Consider the following 13,622-nt stretch of genomic DNA (forward strand, 5'->3'; position numbering starts at 1 on the left):
ACCCGTGGACTGGAAGCCGAGTGAGGCACACAAGTGGCAACCCTAAAGGCCTGCATGTTGGTGTAATGCCATTTTGATCCTGAATCTCCTTGGCGGGTGAGCAGGTGAGCCTTGGGATGGGGTGGGATTCAAGGACCACTTGGAAGAATGTCATGAATGCAAAGAATGAATAATTACACACAAAAACCACCTCCGAGCTCTTCTCCCACCTGACTGCAGGGAGGAAAGCAAGCGGAAAAACACACAACCAGGAGCCATTTTTTCTGTGCCAGAATCCAGCTCTCTTTCCAAGACTCCTCTGGCTTTTCACCTGAGGCACGGTGGGTGTCTAAACAGGGTGGCATGGAAGGCCTGCCCGTGTGTCCACCACACGCAGACACCAAGAAGTCACAAAGCCCACTTTAAAAAAATCTAAAAGCTGGAAAGTGAGCTCTGTAGGATACCCTAAGGAGGGCTGGAAGAAATTGCCACAGAGACCAAAGAGCCCCAGTGGGGAAAAATTGAATTCGAAGACATAGAAGCTGAACTTTTGCTCAGATTTATGAGATAATCCTGAGGGAAGAAGAGCCTCCCTTACGGGGGGAATTTAAAAAATTCTCTCAAGAGGAAAGAATGGAAGAAATCCCCCTTTCCTCCTTCCAAAAACACGTCCCTTTTGAGGAGAGCTTCTGTCCTCTGAGCCTGGAAGAAAGTGTGAGAGAAGGTTTGAGGAGTAATGAGCTTAATTAAGACCTTGGTCATTCTAGGGCAGGGGTCAGGGAACTTTTTCACCTTTTACCCCCTAAAAAATTTATATATACCAACATTACCCCCTTGATTTGAAAGGAAGGATCTCGGTCACGCGCGGACAGTCAAGCACCGCCGCTGAAGCCTCGCCACCCACGCCCAGGCCTCCGTTGCTGCCGCCTGGCGAGGCCGCGCTCAGTCCTTGGCCCCATGGGGGCAGCTCCCCTTCTCCGCCCGCGGGTGGCTCCTGGGCGGACGTTGAAGAGCAGCAGGTGGCTCGCCCTCCGGGGCCACCTCCCGCTCTCGCACTGGCTCTGGCAGCTGCTCGCCGCGGTGGCCGTGTTGGGCCTCGGCGTCAGGGCTCCCGCAGGCCTTGCCATCGAAGCGCTGCGACAGCTGCCGCATGGAGGGGAAGAGGCTCCACCAGGCCTGGCCGGCGCGGAGGCACTGCCGAAGGAAGCCACGCAACCGGGCAAGCGCTGCCGCTGGCGCCCAACAGACTCCTACAGGGCCCGTCGCCGGCCGCCATCTGCCGTGGCTTGGTTGCAGCTGGGCTGGAGAAGGGGGCGGGAAGGGGGAAACCGGGGACCCCCCTCCAGGTAGAGGAGGAGCGAAGGGGGTTATGGTCGCGTCCTCATTACCCCCAGGATTTTCATTTTTACTCTATTTGGGGTAATTTACCCCTGTTCCCTGACCGCTTCTCTCTCTCTTTCTATATATATATATATATATAGATAGATAGATAGATAGATAGATAGATAGATAGATAGATAGATAGATAGATATAGATATACATATACATATATATATATATATATGTTGTGTAGTTAGTTCTACGCTCTCCGTTCACCATATATATATACAAAAACGAAACGTTGACGGTGAGGGCAGAAAAAACCCCTCCCTTGGCAAAGGAAGCGCCTCCTCCTTTCGCTCCTGAAGGGAAACCACCTCGGGCGAATCCCCTCAGAGAAGGAGGCTCCGAACGGGGAGAGCCTTCCAAGGGAAGGGAAGGGAGAACCACCCCTCCACCCCCGCTCGCCTCAGTATCCCCTCCTGAGGGGGGGAAATAGTGACCGAACCCCCCCTCAGAGGCCCCGCCCCCTTCTCTCCCCCCCCCACTAGAGGACGGTTGGTCCCTGACGCGCCTGCGCCCTTTGGGGGCTTTCTCTTCCTTCCCGCCCTTTTTCTCCTCCCCTCCCCCCCTCAAGGCCGGCGGTTGGAGGGAAGCCCGGAAGGAAGGAAGGAAGGCGGGGGGGGGGGGATACTGGAGAGAGAAAAGAGGAGAGGCGCCTCACCCTCTGCCCCCCTCCCTTGGCGACGATACCCCCCCCTCTTTCCTCCTCCTTGGCCTCAGGTATGCACGAACTGGGGGGGGGGAGGGACCCTCATGACCCTCTTCTTCTTCTTCTCTCTCTCTTCTCCTCTCTCCATTCTTTGCTGTGGGGGGGAACCAGAGGACCCTAGAGCTATGAAGGGGGAAGAGGCGCTGCTCTCACAGGAAGCGGAAGCCCCCCCGGAGGTCGCCCCCCTCCTCTCTCCCTCCCTCTCCTTCCCCTCCCCCACCTCTATGGGGCTCCCAGGATCTTCCCCCCCAATCGGGTCTGGGCAGGAGGTGGGAAACGGTCGGGGGGGCGAGGAGGGAGGGAGGGAGAGCAGGACGTCTCATAAGCTCTGTTGGGGGGGGCAGGGACCATCATTTCCCGGAAAATAGAAAAGGAACCCAGATGGCAAATCTCCCCCAAGGCTGGCCTTTTGCTTCTTCTGGGTCTCCCCCTCATCTGCGTGGGGGGAGGGGTGTCTGTCTTCAGGAGAGGGAGGGGGGCTGCTTTGAGGGGGAACAGGAATCCAGATCCCCCTCCGAGCAAGGCACCCTTGGGGGCGGAGTGGGGTGGGGGTCTGTCCTGGCTTTTCCTGCATGGCAACACCCCCCACACAAAAAATCACACCTTCTCCAGGTGGGTTTCAAAGGGGGTGGATAGAAAGGGGCCTGGCTCTCTCTCCCACCCCCCACGCCAGTCAAAACCTCAAGGGACCCCCAAGGAGATCGGGGAAACCCGAAACTTTGGAAAAGTTAGTTTTAAGTCTTGGGGGGGGAAGGGGAAGCGAGCCTGATGGGGTTTCAAAGAGGAGGAGGAGGAGGAAGGGGGGTTGCAAAAGGGGAAGCAAGAGGGTGATGGTGGGGTACCAGAAATGACATTTGCAGGTTAGGGGGCTGATCTAGGCTCCTAGAGGGAGTAAGGAGGGAGGGAGGGAGACCACGACATTCTATATGTTGGGGGGGGCAGTAACAGAGAGAGGGTCATTTCCCAGAAAAAAAGAGAAAAGGAACCCAGATGGCAAATCTGACCCCCAAACTCACACATACAGACACACACCTTCCCTTCGGTCAAGGCTGGCCTTTCCCTTCTTCTGGGTCTCCTCCAACAAACGCACAAACAAGGCAGGGCCAAGGAGGGAGGGCAGGGCCTCTCTGGGGCCCCGATCCCAGGCTGTGGGTGGAGAGGCTCAGCGTCCGGTGGGGGGGGCAGGCAGTGTCCAGCCTGGGGGGGGGGGAGGAGTTGAGATCATGACAGGACATATGAGGAACCAGGCAGGCGAGACGTGTCAGGAAAGGCTCTTTGAAACAAGACTTTTCGTGTTGGGGGGGAGTTCTTTCAACCTCCCTCGGGGTCTGCCAGGCTTCGGCGCCTGTGAGAGTTGGTGCATTTCAGGTGGCGACTCTTTCTGCAACCGGCTAGCACGTTTGGGGGGGAGAAATGAGAGAACGAGGCTATTCTGGTCACTAGAGTTGTTCCTTCTGCATTCTAACAGGATGGTTTCTGTAGCTCAAGGGAAGCCGCCGTCATTCATTGCTGAACCCGAGTCGCTGCCTGTTTCTGTCAGCCTTTAGGCCGGATGAAGGAAAAGGAGATCAACCTTGGGAAGGCTGATTTCTCCAGCGCCCGCCTGCTCTGTGGCCCTTTTGTGCGGGAAGTGCTGTTTCTCCTTTTTTAAACCAGCACTTCCACACACTTCGGCCCATTTGCATTTTAAAACCCATAGGACTGTTTTTAACATTCTGGGCGGACTTAGGCCCTCCGACCAGGAGAAAAGGGGGCTACGAACGAGAATTCCTAAATTCCAAAGAAAGAAACGGGTATGTTTGCTTTGTCCAGTTGATTAGGCAGGACAAAGAAATCAAAGGCCTAAAGGCTGCCCAGAATGTTTAAAAACAGGAAAATTGCTGAGCTGGAGAAGGTGAGTTCGTGGCCTTCAAAACATGCTGAAGTGACTGATGGGCAGCCGGAGCCTGATGAACAATTAATTAAGACTGAGGTTCTAAACTTGGAAAGTGGGGGAGGGAGCGCTGTCTGCTCAGGTAGAGGTTTCTGCCTCTGAGTCAGGTCATTTTCCCCCGGATGTTTCTGTTGGGCGCAGAAAAGTGATCCCTTTCTGACGTCATAAAGGGACGCGGCTGACTCTGGTTTGCCTTCCTCCCCAGTGATGCTGCTTTTTCTGGCCACCTTCACCTCCAAAGGACCTTGAATAGAATGCTACTCGTTTCTACTGGCCCAGGGTTTCAAAATCAATCAGATGTAATTGTGGCAGCTGTCCTGTTTGTCAGAAAATTGGACATGTGATTCAGGTTACTGAAGCTGAACTTCAGAGTGTGCCTGTTATTTTCAAGCCTTTTAAACAAACGGAGATGGGACGTTGTGGGGCCTTTTCCACCCAGTAAGACTGTTTTCTCCTTCCCGCTTCCAGTGGCCTTTGAGGAGGTGACCCCGTATTGACCCCAACAGCGTGGGATCTTCTGGATCGAGGCTTATGATCTCTGTGTGAGGACCTCCTGCTTGAGTTTTCTGGGAACGACTTCTCTCCAGATAAATTTTTCCCTTAAATGTCTATAACTTATACAATGCAATAGTAATTCCCATTACTTACTCCCTCCTCCCACCCCACTCTCTGTCCCATTGCAGACGTGGGATATAAGAGCTTCGAAACATGCTCTTAAAATGTTCACATTTCAACCTGGCTCATGATCCCCCCCAAATGATAGAGCCTCAGAGGCTGATATTAGCTTTGCTACTCATCAATAACTATGAAAGGTTCTCCCTCCTCAATAAATAGATTAATGTGGGGGGGGCATTTATTCCTTTGGCTGTCTGAAGTTTTTTTGTTAATTTTTCCTCTAGTGTGGTATTCTGGCCATCTAACACGTAGCTTATAAAAGGTGTATAGATTTGCCTGAGCCCTTCCGTAAAATGATTTGTAAGGCTAACTCTGGAGATTTGATTTTGGATTGCCTAGCAATCATTCCGGTTTCATTAAATATCCCAAAATGCCTCAAGTTTCTTCCAGAGCCCTCAGAAATCCTGAAATTAACCTCTTTTTCCACTAGAGACGTGCGTTAGAAATCATACCTTCACTGGTGCGAGATGTCGCTTCTGGAGTCTACCCCGTCCTCTTAGAACTGCCGAGCGGGAAGGGACCCTCTGGATCATCGACTCCAGCCCCGTGTCATGGAGGCTCCATTAACTCTCTCCAGCACTTTATTTCCCGGGCAGGTTCTTTCATTTCCGCCTGGTTGACCCTTCAATGGAGCCTTTTGAACCCTGTTGGACCGGTCCTGCTTCCAGATCTCAACGCCCCATTTGTGTTCCCTCACCACACCCAGTCTGTCCTTACAGGGAGGCCTGTTTCTAAATCCACCAGGCACGAGTATATCGCACTTGTATATTTTGTGTTAAAGAAATCTTTTTAGGAGAACAGTTTTTCTTTAAATAATGGGCAGATCTAAGAGGTATGATAGACAGACAGACAGACAGACAGACAGACAGACAGACAGACAGACAGACAGACAGACAGACAGACAGACAGACAGATAGATAGATAGATAGATAGATAGATAGATAGATAGATAGATAGATAGATAGATAGATAGATAGATAGATAGATAGATAGATAGATAGATAGATCCTTTATTGGCAGAAGTAAACATTGGACATAGTTACAGTGGTTTGTGAAGTAACTACATACATTATATAGGCATCCAGAGGGGAGACAAGTGGAGGGGATTCCTGAGGAGGCTCAGGATGGGAGGCCAGGCATGGGTGGAGAGGAAGGAATCCCCATCGCACCCAGCTGACCCCCTCTTCTGCCCCAAAGCCCCAATTCTGAGACCCCCTCTTGTCCCCCGTTTGCAGCCCCCCTCTCCCCCTCCCTCCCTCCTTCCCCCTGCACTGCATAGCTCGCTTCCCACCTGGGGGTGAAGCTGGAGGGGGGGTTACCTTGAGGAAGGAGAAATGGGGGGAGGGAAAGAGCTCCAAGCGACGCTCCCTCCTTTCCGCCTTTGTCATCCCCCCAAAATGGTGCCTGCAGGATCTGGGGAAAGAAGGGCGTCTCCTCGCATGAAAGCCAAGGAGGACCCAGGACATGCACAGAGAAAGGACCCTGGTATCTTGCTCAGGTGGGAGGGGAGATCGAGACCCCTCCCAGACGTCCCATCTGCCCCCCTCCAAATTTCCCCCCTCAAGGAGGAAGACGAGGAAGCACAAGAGAAAAATAGACGCCTCCACCTCCCTCCACTTGCAAGGCCTCCATGCATTGCAGACCAAGTGGGAGGAGGGGCCCAATCCGAATTTTATATGGTCTCTGGGCTTTGGGGGCCAGGCTCTTTTTCTGGGTATTTTAAAAAATATCTTTCTGCAACTCTCTGTTGAGAGTTCTGGGCACTTGCTTATATTCCAGCAAAATGCACAACGGAAGGCCAGCTCTTTAAGGTGAGAATTAGCTGTCAGAAGTCCCCTTCTTTACCCAGTTGTTCTTGGTATCCACCCTCACCAAAGCCTAGCAGTTTAGGAAATAAGCCTCAGGAGGTGATCTTTAACTATGAAAGGTTTTGTGTACTTCAAAGTTTCCCAGCCAGGTCGGAGAAGGGGGCGGGAAGGGGACGATCGGGGAGCTGGGGACCCCCCCTCTGGGCAGAAGAGGAGGAGGAAAGGGGGTTAGGGTCACGTCCAAAATTACCCCCAGGATTTTCATTTTTTACCCCCTTTTGGGGTAATTTAACCCTGTTCCCTGACCACTGAGTTAAGAGAGTGTGCGATAGGAGGCGGCTTGGGACTGCCTGGCTTCTGCTTCTGAGTGAGCGTGTGTGTGTGTTTGCAGGGAGGTTTGGGACTGCCCCCCCTTGCACCCCCCCCTCGACCTCCCTTCCGAGAAGGCTTCTGGGGGGGTTGCGGATCGTGGCGCCTTCGCGGGCATCGCTCCTGGTCTGGAGGGTGGGAAAGCCGCGGCGTTCCCCCCTCCCCCCGATACTCCCCCCCTCGGGAGGGAGGCTTGTTTTCCCCCCCTGGGATCGGCTCCTCCTGCCCGTTCTCCCCTTTGGTCCACAAGGGGGCGCTGGAAGAGGGGGGCAGAGGAGTCGGTCGGAGTGTGTGTGTGTGTGTGTGTGTGTGTGTGTGAGTAAGAGATGCCCATGGACAGCCTCCCCCCTCCCAGCTTCTCAGGACTGAAGGAAAGGATGGGAAGAGAAGACGAGCTGCGGGAGGGGGGGTTGGGGGCGCCCCCCTCTCTCTCCCCCCCCCCGGTCCTTCCATCCTTCTGCGGGTCGCTGGCCTCACCCTCCCCTCCTCTTAAAGACTGTTTATTAAGCGATCACCCGAGGGATGAGGATGAGGATGAGCAGGACGGGAAAGGCTGAGGGCGGGGGAGGGGAGGGAAGAGAGGGGGTGAATGTAGAGCTACGAAAGTGCGAGAGGAGACAGGAGGGGGCTGCTTCCGGGGCTGTGTGTCCCCCCCACCGGAACCGGAAGTGGAGGCCGTGCCCCCCTCCCTCCCTTGCTCCCTCCTTCCCCCCCTTTCCTCCCTGTTTCTACCGGCCTCTTTTCCCACCTGAGGATCCGGATGGAGGTGGGGGCGATTTGGGGGCCTTTATTGGGGGAGAGAGGAGGGAGAGAGAGAGAGCAGTGGGGGGTGGGGTGGGGGGTCCATAGAAAGATGGTCCCACGTGCTTGGGGGGGCAGGAGGGGCCTTTCTCTCTCTCTCTCTCTCTCTCTCTCTCTGTGTGTGTGTATGTGTATCGGCCGAGATCCCGATACTCCGAAGAGGCAGGAGGGACACACCCCCCCCGAGCAAGGCCCCCCCCAGGCCCCCTTTTGTGTGTTTGTGCGCTTTCCCCTCTGAGCCCCCTCAGGCCCGCGTCTCCCTTCCTCTCCTCTCCCCGTTTTTGTGGTTGTTTTCCCCTCCTTCCCCCCACTTGACCTTCTCCAGCCGAAGTCTGAGCGTGACCCCCCCAGGAAACCCCTTTTGTTGGAAAGCTTGGGGGAAAGTTCCTGGAAAGCCCCAAGTGGGAAATGGGGGCCTTTTTGTGGGGGGGGGGAAAGGGATGCTTTCATCGCAGGTGTCAGCAGGAAGCATGGATCCTGTTGCTCTCTGGTTCCCGGATGTTGCCCCCCTTCCTCCCTGGTTTGGTGGAGGTTTTCTCTCGGAGCCTGGCATGAGGTGCTCCTTCCTTCTGAGATCCCCTCTTCTCCCCCCCCCACCGGGCCAGGCTCTACCTTGAAGGGACGTTTTGAGCCTCCCACTCCTCCTAGAAAGATGCCTCGCCCGCCATCCTGAAAACTCAGCACCTCCTCCCCTGCGCGGTCGCCGGGTTGCCAGGCAACCCCTTCATAGATGCCTCCCAGAAAGACGCCTTGCCTGCGATCCTGAAACCTGTTCGGGAAAACTCAGACCCCCCCACCCCCACCCCCACCTCTCCCAGGGACGCGGGGGGGGATTTTTCTAATTACCATAAAGGCCACTAAAACTCGCCCAACGGCCTTCCTGAGGGAAGACCTTCTGGCCGCCTTCTCCACTGCGCACGCGCCACAGACCCCCCATTTCACGCCCCCTCTGTGGGGAAGAGGAGCGCATGCGCGGGAGGGAGAGCGCGCCAGTGAGGGGATCTCTCGTGGAGCCCAACAGAGGACAGGTGACTCTGGATCTAATGTCGTGTGGTGCTCAGGACCTGGTTAGGGACGGGAATGTCACTGAGTCAATAGCGAATAGTGACCATGTTGTCTCCAGACACAAAAACCCTTGATTTATGAAGGGTGGACTTCCATCAAATGAGGAAGCTAGTGAGAAGGAAGTTGAAAGGGAAGGTTAAAAAAAAGTTTCCAGAGTGCATAGAGTTTTTAAAACAACAGTAGTAGAGGTCCAGCGGAACAGTATAATGCAAAAAACTAAGTCCCAAAAGGTGGATGGATACGGAGCAGAGTTAGATAGGTTTTAAAGGGCAAGGAGGGGTGCTTCGCTCTCTGGTTATCTCGTTGCTAGGATGAGTAGAGAGCAGAGACTTTCGTAGTCAAAATAATTCTGCCACAAAACTTGATAACAACTCTCAAGCTCTCATGAGAAAGTTAGGCGGGACAACAAGACCCAGGAGGGGGTGTTCCTGATGAAGAATTCTGGGAAGAAGAAGGAAGTTGGTAAGGGGTTGAAAAAAGATGGAGTTAGACTGAGAAAGGTCAGACATGTGCTTTTTCCCATAATGGATTGTAGCTTTGCTATGGACTATTTTTCCTACCATGGACTGATGGAAGTCAACTGGTTTTCATCTAGCATCAGCCTATGAAGACCCAAGACACGTGAGATGGATTGTATTATGTTTTTTATTAGTTAGCATAATTCCATTTCTTTATTTTTCTAGCTGGAGTGGGGAGGGGAGTATTCTGTTTGTCTTGATATGAAAATGTACCTACTGAACTATTTTATTATCAACTGAAACCTTTTCTAAAGCAATTCTTTTCAATAAAGCAGTAATGATTTAATCTGCATGCATTGGTTCTTGTACAGACTAGCTGAATGTCTAATTGGCCATGTGTGTTTGCTACCAAAGATTTAGAGCCAGATTATTCTAACTCATGGATTTATCTGTGTGTGTTGCTTTCTTAATAAAGGGGATTGGCTTTTGAGGAAGAAGTTTAGACAGGACCTGGCTGAGACCTAAGTGGCTCTGCTCAGCAGTCAGAGGTTTGTCTGGATTTTGGACTCATCCCAGTCTCCGGCACCCCCGTAAATCTCTTTGGAGATAAGGGGCAGCTTACAACTGACACCAAAGAAAGATGTTCTTCTCATTCTAGGGGACTGGAATGCTAAAGTAGGGAGCCAAGAGATAAAAGGAACAACAGGGAAGTTTGGCCTTGGACTTCAGAATGAAGCAGGACAAAGGCTAATAGAGTTTTGTCAAGAGAATAAGCTGGTTATCACAAACCCTCTTTTCCAACAACACAAGAGGCGACTCTATACATGGAAATCACCAGATGGGCAATATCGAAATCAGATTGACTATATTCTCTGCAGCCAAAGATGGAGAAGCTCTATACAGTCAGCAAAAACAAGACCTGGAGTTGATTGCGGCTCTGATCATCAGCTTCTTATAGCAAAATTCAAGCTTAGACTGAAGAAAGTAGGAAAAACCACTGGGCCACTCAGGTATAATCTAAACCAAATCCCTTATGAATACACAGTGGAAGTAAAGAACAGATTTAAGGAACTAGATTTGGTGGACAGAGTGCCTGAAGAACTTTGGATAGAGGCTTCTAACATTGTCCAGGAGGCAGCAACAAAAACCATCCCAAAGAAAAGGAAATGCAAGAAAGCAAAGTGGCTGTCCAACGAGGCCTTAGAAATAGCAGAGAGGAGAAGGGAAGCAAAATGCAAGGGAGATAGGGAAAGCTACAGAAAACTGAATGCAGACTTCCAAAGAATAGCAAGGAAAGACAAGAGGGCCTTCTTAAATGAACAATGCAAAGAAATAGAGGAAAATAACAGAAAAGGAAAAACCAGAGATCTGTTCAGGAAAATTGGAAATATCAGAGGAACATTTTGTGCAAAGATGAACATGATAAAGGACAAAAATGGGAGGGACCTAACAGAAGCAGAAGACGTCAAGACGAGGTGGCAAGAATACACAGAGGAATTATATCAGAAAGATTTGGATATCCCGGACAACCCAGACAATGTAATTGCTGACCTAGAGCCAGACATCCTGGACAGCGAAGTCAAGTGGGCCTTAGAAAGCCTGGCTAAAACAAGGCCAGTGGAGGTGATGGCATTCCAGTTGAACTATTTAAAATCTTGAAAGATGATGCTGTTAAGGTGCTACATTCAATATGCCAGCAAGTTTGGAAAACTCAACAGTGGCCAGAGGATTGGAAAAGATCAGTCTACATCCCAATCCCAAAGAAAGGCAGTGCCAAAGAATGCTTCAACTACCGTACAATTGCACTCATTTCGCACGCTAGCAAGGTTATGCTCAAAATCCTACAAGGTAGGCTTCAGCAGTATGTGAACTGAGAACTCCCAGAAGTACAAGCTGGATTCCGAAGAGGCAGAGGAACTCGAGACCAAATTGCTAACTTGCGCTGGATTATGGAGAAAGCCAGAGAGATCCAGAAAAATATCTACTTCTGCTTCATTGACTATGCGAAAGCCTTTGACTGTGTGGACCACGGCAAACTATGGCAAGTTCTTAAAGAAATGGGAGTGCCTGACCACTTTATCTGTCTCCTGAGAAACCTATATGCGGGACAGGAAGCAACAGTTAGAACTGCTCATGGAACAACTGAGTGGTTCAAAATTGGGAAAGGAGTACGGCAAGGCTGTATATTGTCCCCCAGCTTATTTAACTTATATGCAGAATACATCATGCGGAAGGCTGGACTGGAAGAAACCCAAGCCGGAATTAAGATTGCCGGAAGAAATATCAACAACCTCCGACATGCAGATGATACCACTCTGATGGCAGAAAGTGAGGAGGAATTAAAGAACCTTGTAATGAGAGTGAAAGAGGAGGGTGCAAAAAACGGTCTGAAACTCAACATCAAAAAAACTAAGATCATGGCCACTGGTCCCATCACCTCCTGGGAAATAGAAGGGGAAGATATGGAGGCAGTGTCAAATTTTATCTTCCTGGGCTCCATGATCACTGCAGATGGAGACAGCAGCCCTGAAATTAAAAGGCGCCTTCTTCTTGGGAGGAAAGCGATGACAAATCTTGACAGCATCTTGAAAAGCAGAGACATCACCTTGCCAACAAAAGTCCGAATAGTCAAAGCTATGGTTTTTCCTGTTGTGATGTATGGAAGTGAGAGCTGGACCATAAAGAAAGCAGACCGCTGAAGAATTGATGCCTTTGAATTGTGGTGCTGGAGGAGGCTCTTGAGAATCCCCTGGACTGCAAGGAGAACAAACCTATCAGTTCTAAAGGAAATCAACCCTGAATGCTCACTTGAAGGACAGATCCTGAAGCTGAGGCTCCAGTACTTTGGCCATCTCATGAGAAGAAAAGAGTCCTTGGAAAAAACCTTGATGTTAGGAAGGTGTGATGGCAAGAGGAGAAGGGGACGACCGAGGATGAGATGGCTGGACAGTGTCTGCGAAGCAACCAACATGAACCTGACACAACTCTGGGAGGCAGTAGAAAACAGGAGGGCCTGGCGTGCTCTGGTCCATGGGGTCACGAAGAGTCGGACACGACTAAACGACTAAACACACACGCGAGGGGTGGTCTCTTTGTTTCGGTCCCTGCCCTTCCTCCTCCTCTTCCTCCTCGCATTGGGAGGGCTAAATTGGGAGGGGGGTGAATGGGAAGCCTGGGAGGGGCCTCAATCTCACCCTCACCCTCTCCAGCAAGACACCCAGGCCCTTGTTCTCTGTGCGTGTCAGTGGGTCTTTCCCCAGATCTTGAAGGCAGATGGGGGGGAAAGGAGGGAAGCGGTCCCCCTTGCTTTTTCTCTCCCCCCTCCAATTTCTCTTTCCTCCAGCAAACCTCCTCCCCAAACTCCACCCCCCCAGATCGGAAGCGGGGTATGGGATGCAGTGGGGAGGAGGGAGGGAGGGAGAGAGGGTCTGCAAAGGGAGGACACGAGGGGGCCCCAGAAATGGGGCTTTTGGGATGAAGAGGGGGTCAGTTTGGGCTGATGGGGCTCCCCTCCTTTCCCCCATACCCGGTTTGCCATCCTGAACCTCTTCAGGATCACCCTCCCCCCTCCCAGTCTATGGGGTTTGAAGGGACTCTTCAGAAACACTTGGTTCACTGGCTCTGGAGGGAGGAGAGGGAAGGGCAGATTCCCCCTCCCTGACCAGATCCCAGGCAGGGGATCCCCTGCAGGAAGGTGGGTGGGGATGAGTGAAAGGAGCAAACCCGGCCTTGATGAAAAAGGCGCATCCAGACCGGATAGAGTATACAAATCCGGTGGGAGCGCGGGTGCCTAGGCCGACGATCACGAACGACCCCGCAGGCTCCAAACAAGCAGCGACGTGGAACCTGGGGAAGGAGAAGATGACCGCTTGCTTTGGCTGCGGTCAGTTCGGCCATATCCGGAAGTACTGCCCCATAATGGAGTGTGCGTGGGCAGAGGCTTGTGCCGGGACAACCAAGGTGGGTGAAGAAAATCACCCGGGGTGGGTAGTAGAGGCGAAGTTTAATGGGCAGAGGCTTGTTCCGGGACAACCAAGGTGGGTGAAGAAAATCACCCGGGGTGGGTAGTAGAGGCGAAGTTTAATGGACAGACGAAGAAGTCTTTAGTGGACACCGGGTGCAGTAGAACGCTGGTAAAGGAACTAGAGGGAGAACTTTTTCCTGAGATTACTGTTATCCAATGCATTCATGGGGATACCAAGGAGTACGCGACTACAATGGCCGAGGTTGAGATAGGCAGCCATAAACGAGACATGGAAGTGGGGATAGTTCCCGGTATGACCAGGGAAATGCTGCTAGGGAGAGACTGGCCTGGACTGAGCAATTTGGCTAAAGAGCCTGGGGAAATAGGCTGGGCTCAAGAAGAGAATGAGGCCAGGGAGTTAGAAGTCATGAATTTGTCTAGAGAACAGATAAGAAGCCTACAACAAGATGATGCAGA

General features: G+C 52.1%; 1 long non-coding RNA gene across 1 annotated transcript; it reads left to right on the forward strand.

Moving 5' to 3' along the window:
* Positions 1-1,630: 1,630 nt before the first annotated feature.
* On the forward strand, positions 1,631-5,478 carry LOC144585095 (uncharacterized). The gene is made up of 2 exons (XR_013539586.1): positions 1,631-2,083; positions 4,474-5,478. It is a non-coding gene; the product is annotated as an uncharacterized LOC144585095 (long non-coding RNA).
* Positions 5,479-13,622: the final 8,144 nt, after the last annotated feature.

This window comes from Pogona vitticeps, chromosome Z (assembly GCF_051106095.1).
Source record: "Pogona vitticeps strain Pit_001003342236 chromosome Z, PviZW2.1, whole genome shotgun sequence".
Taxonomy (NCBI): domain Eukaryota; kingdom Metazoa; phylum Chordata; class Lepidosauria; order Squamata; family Agamidae; genus Pogona; species Pogona vitticeps.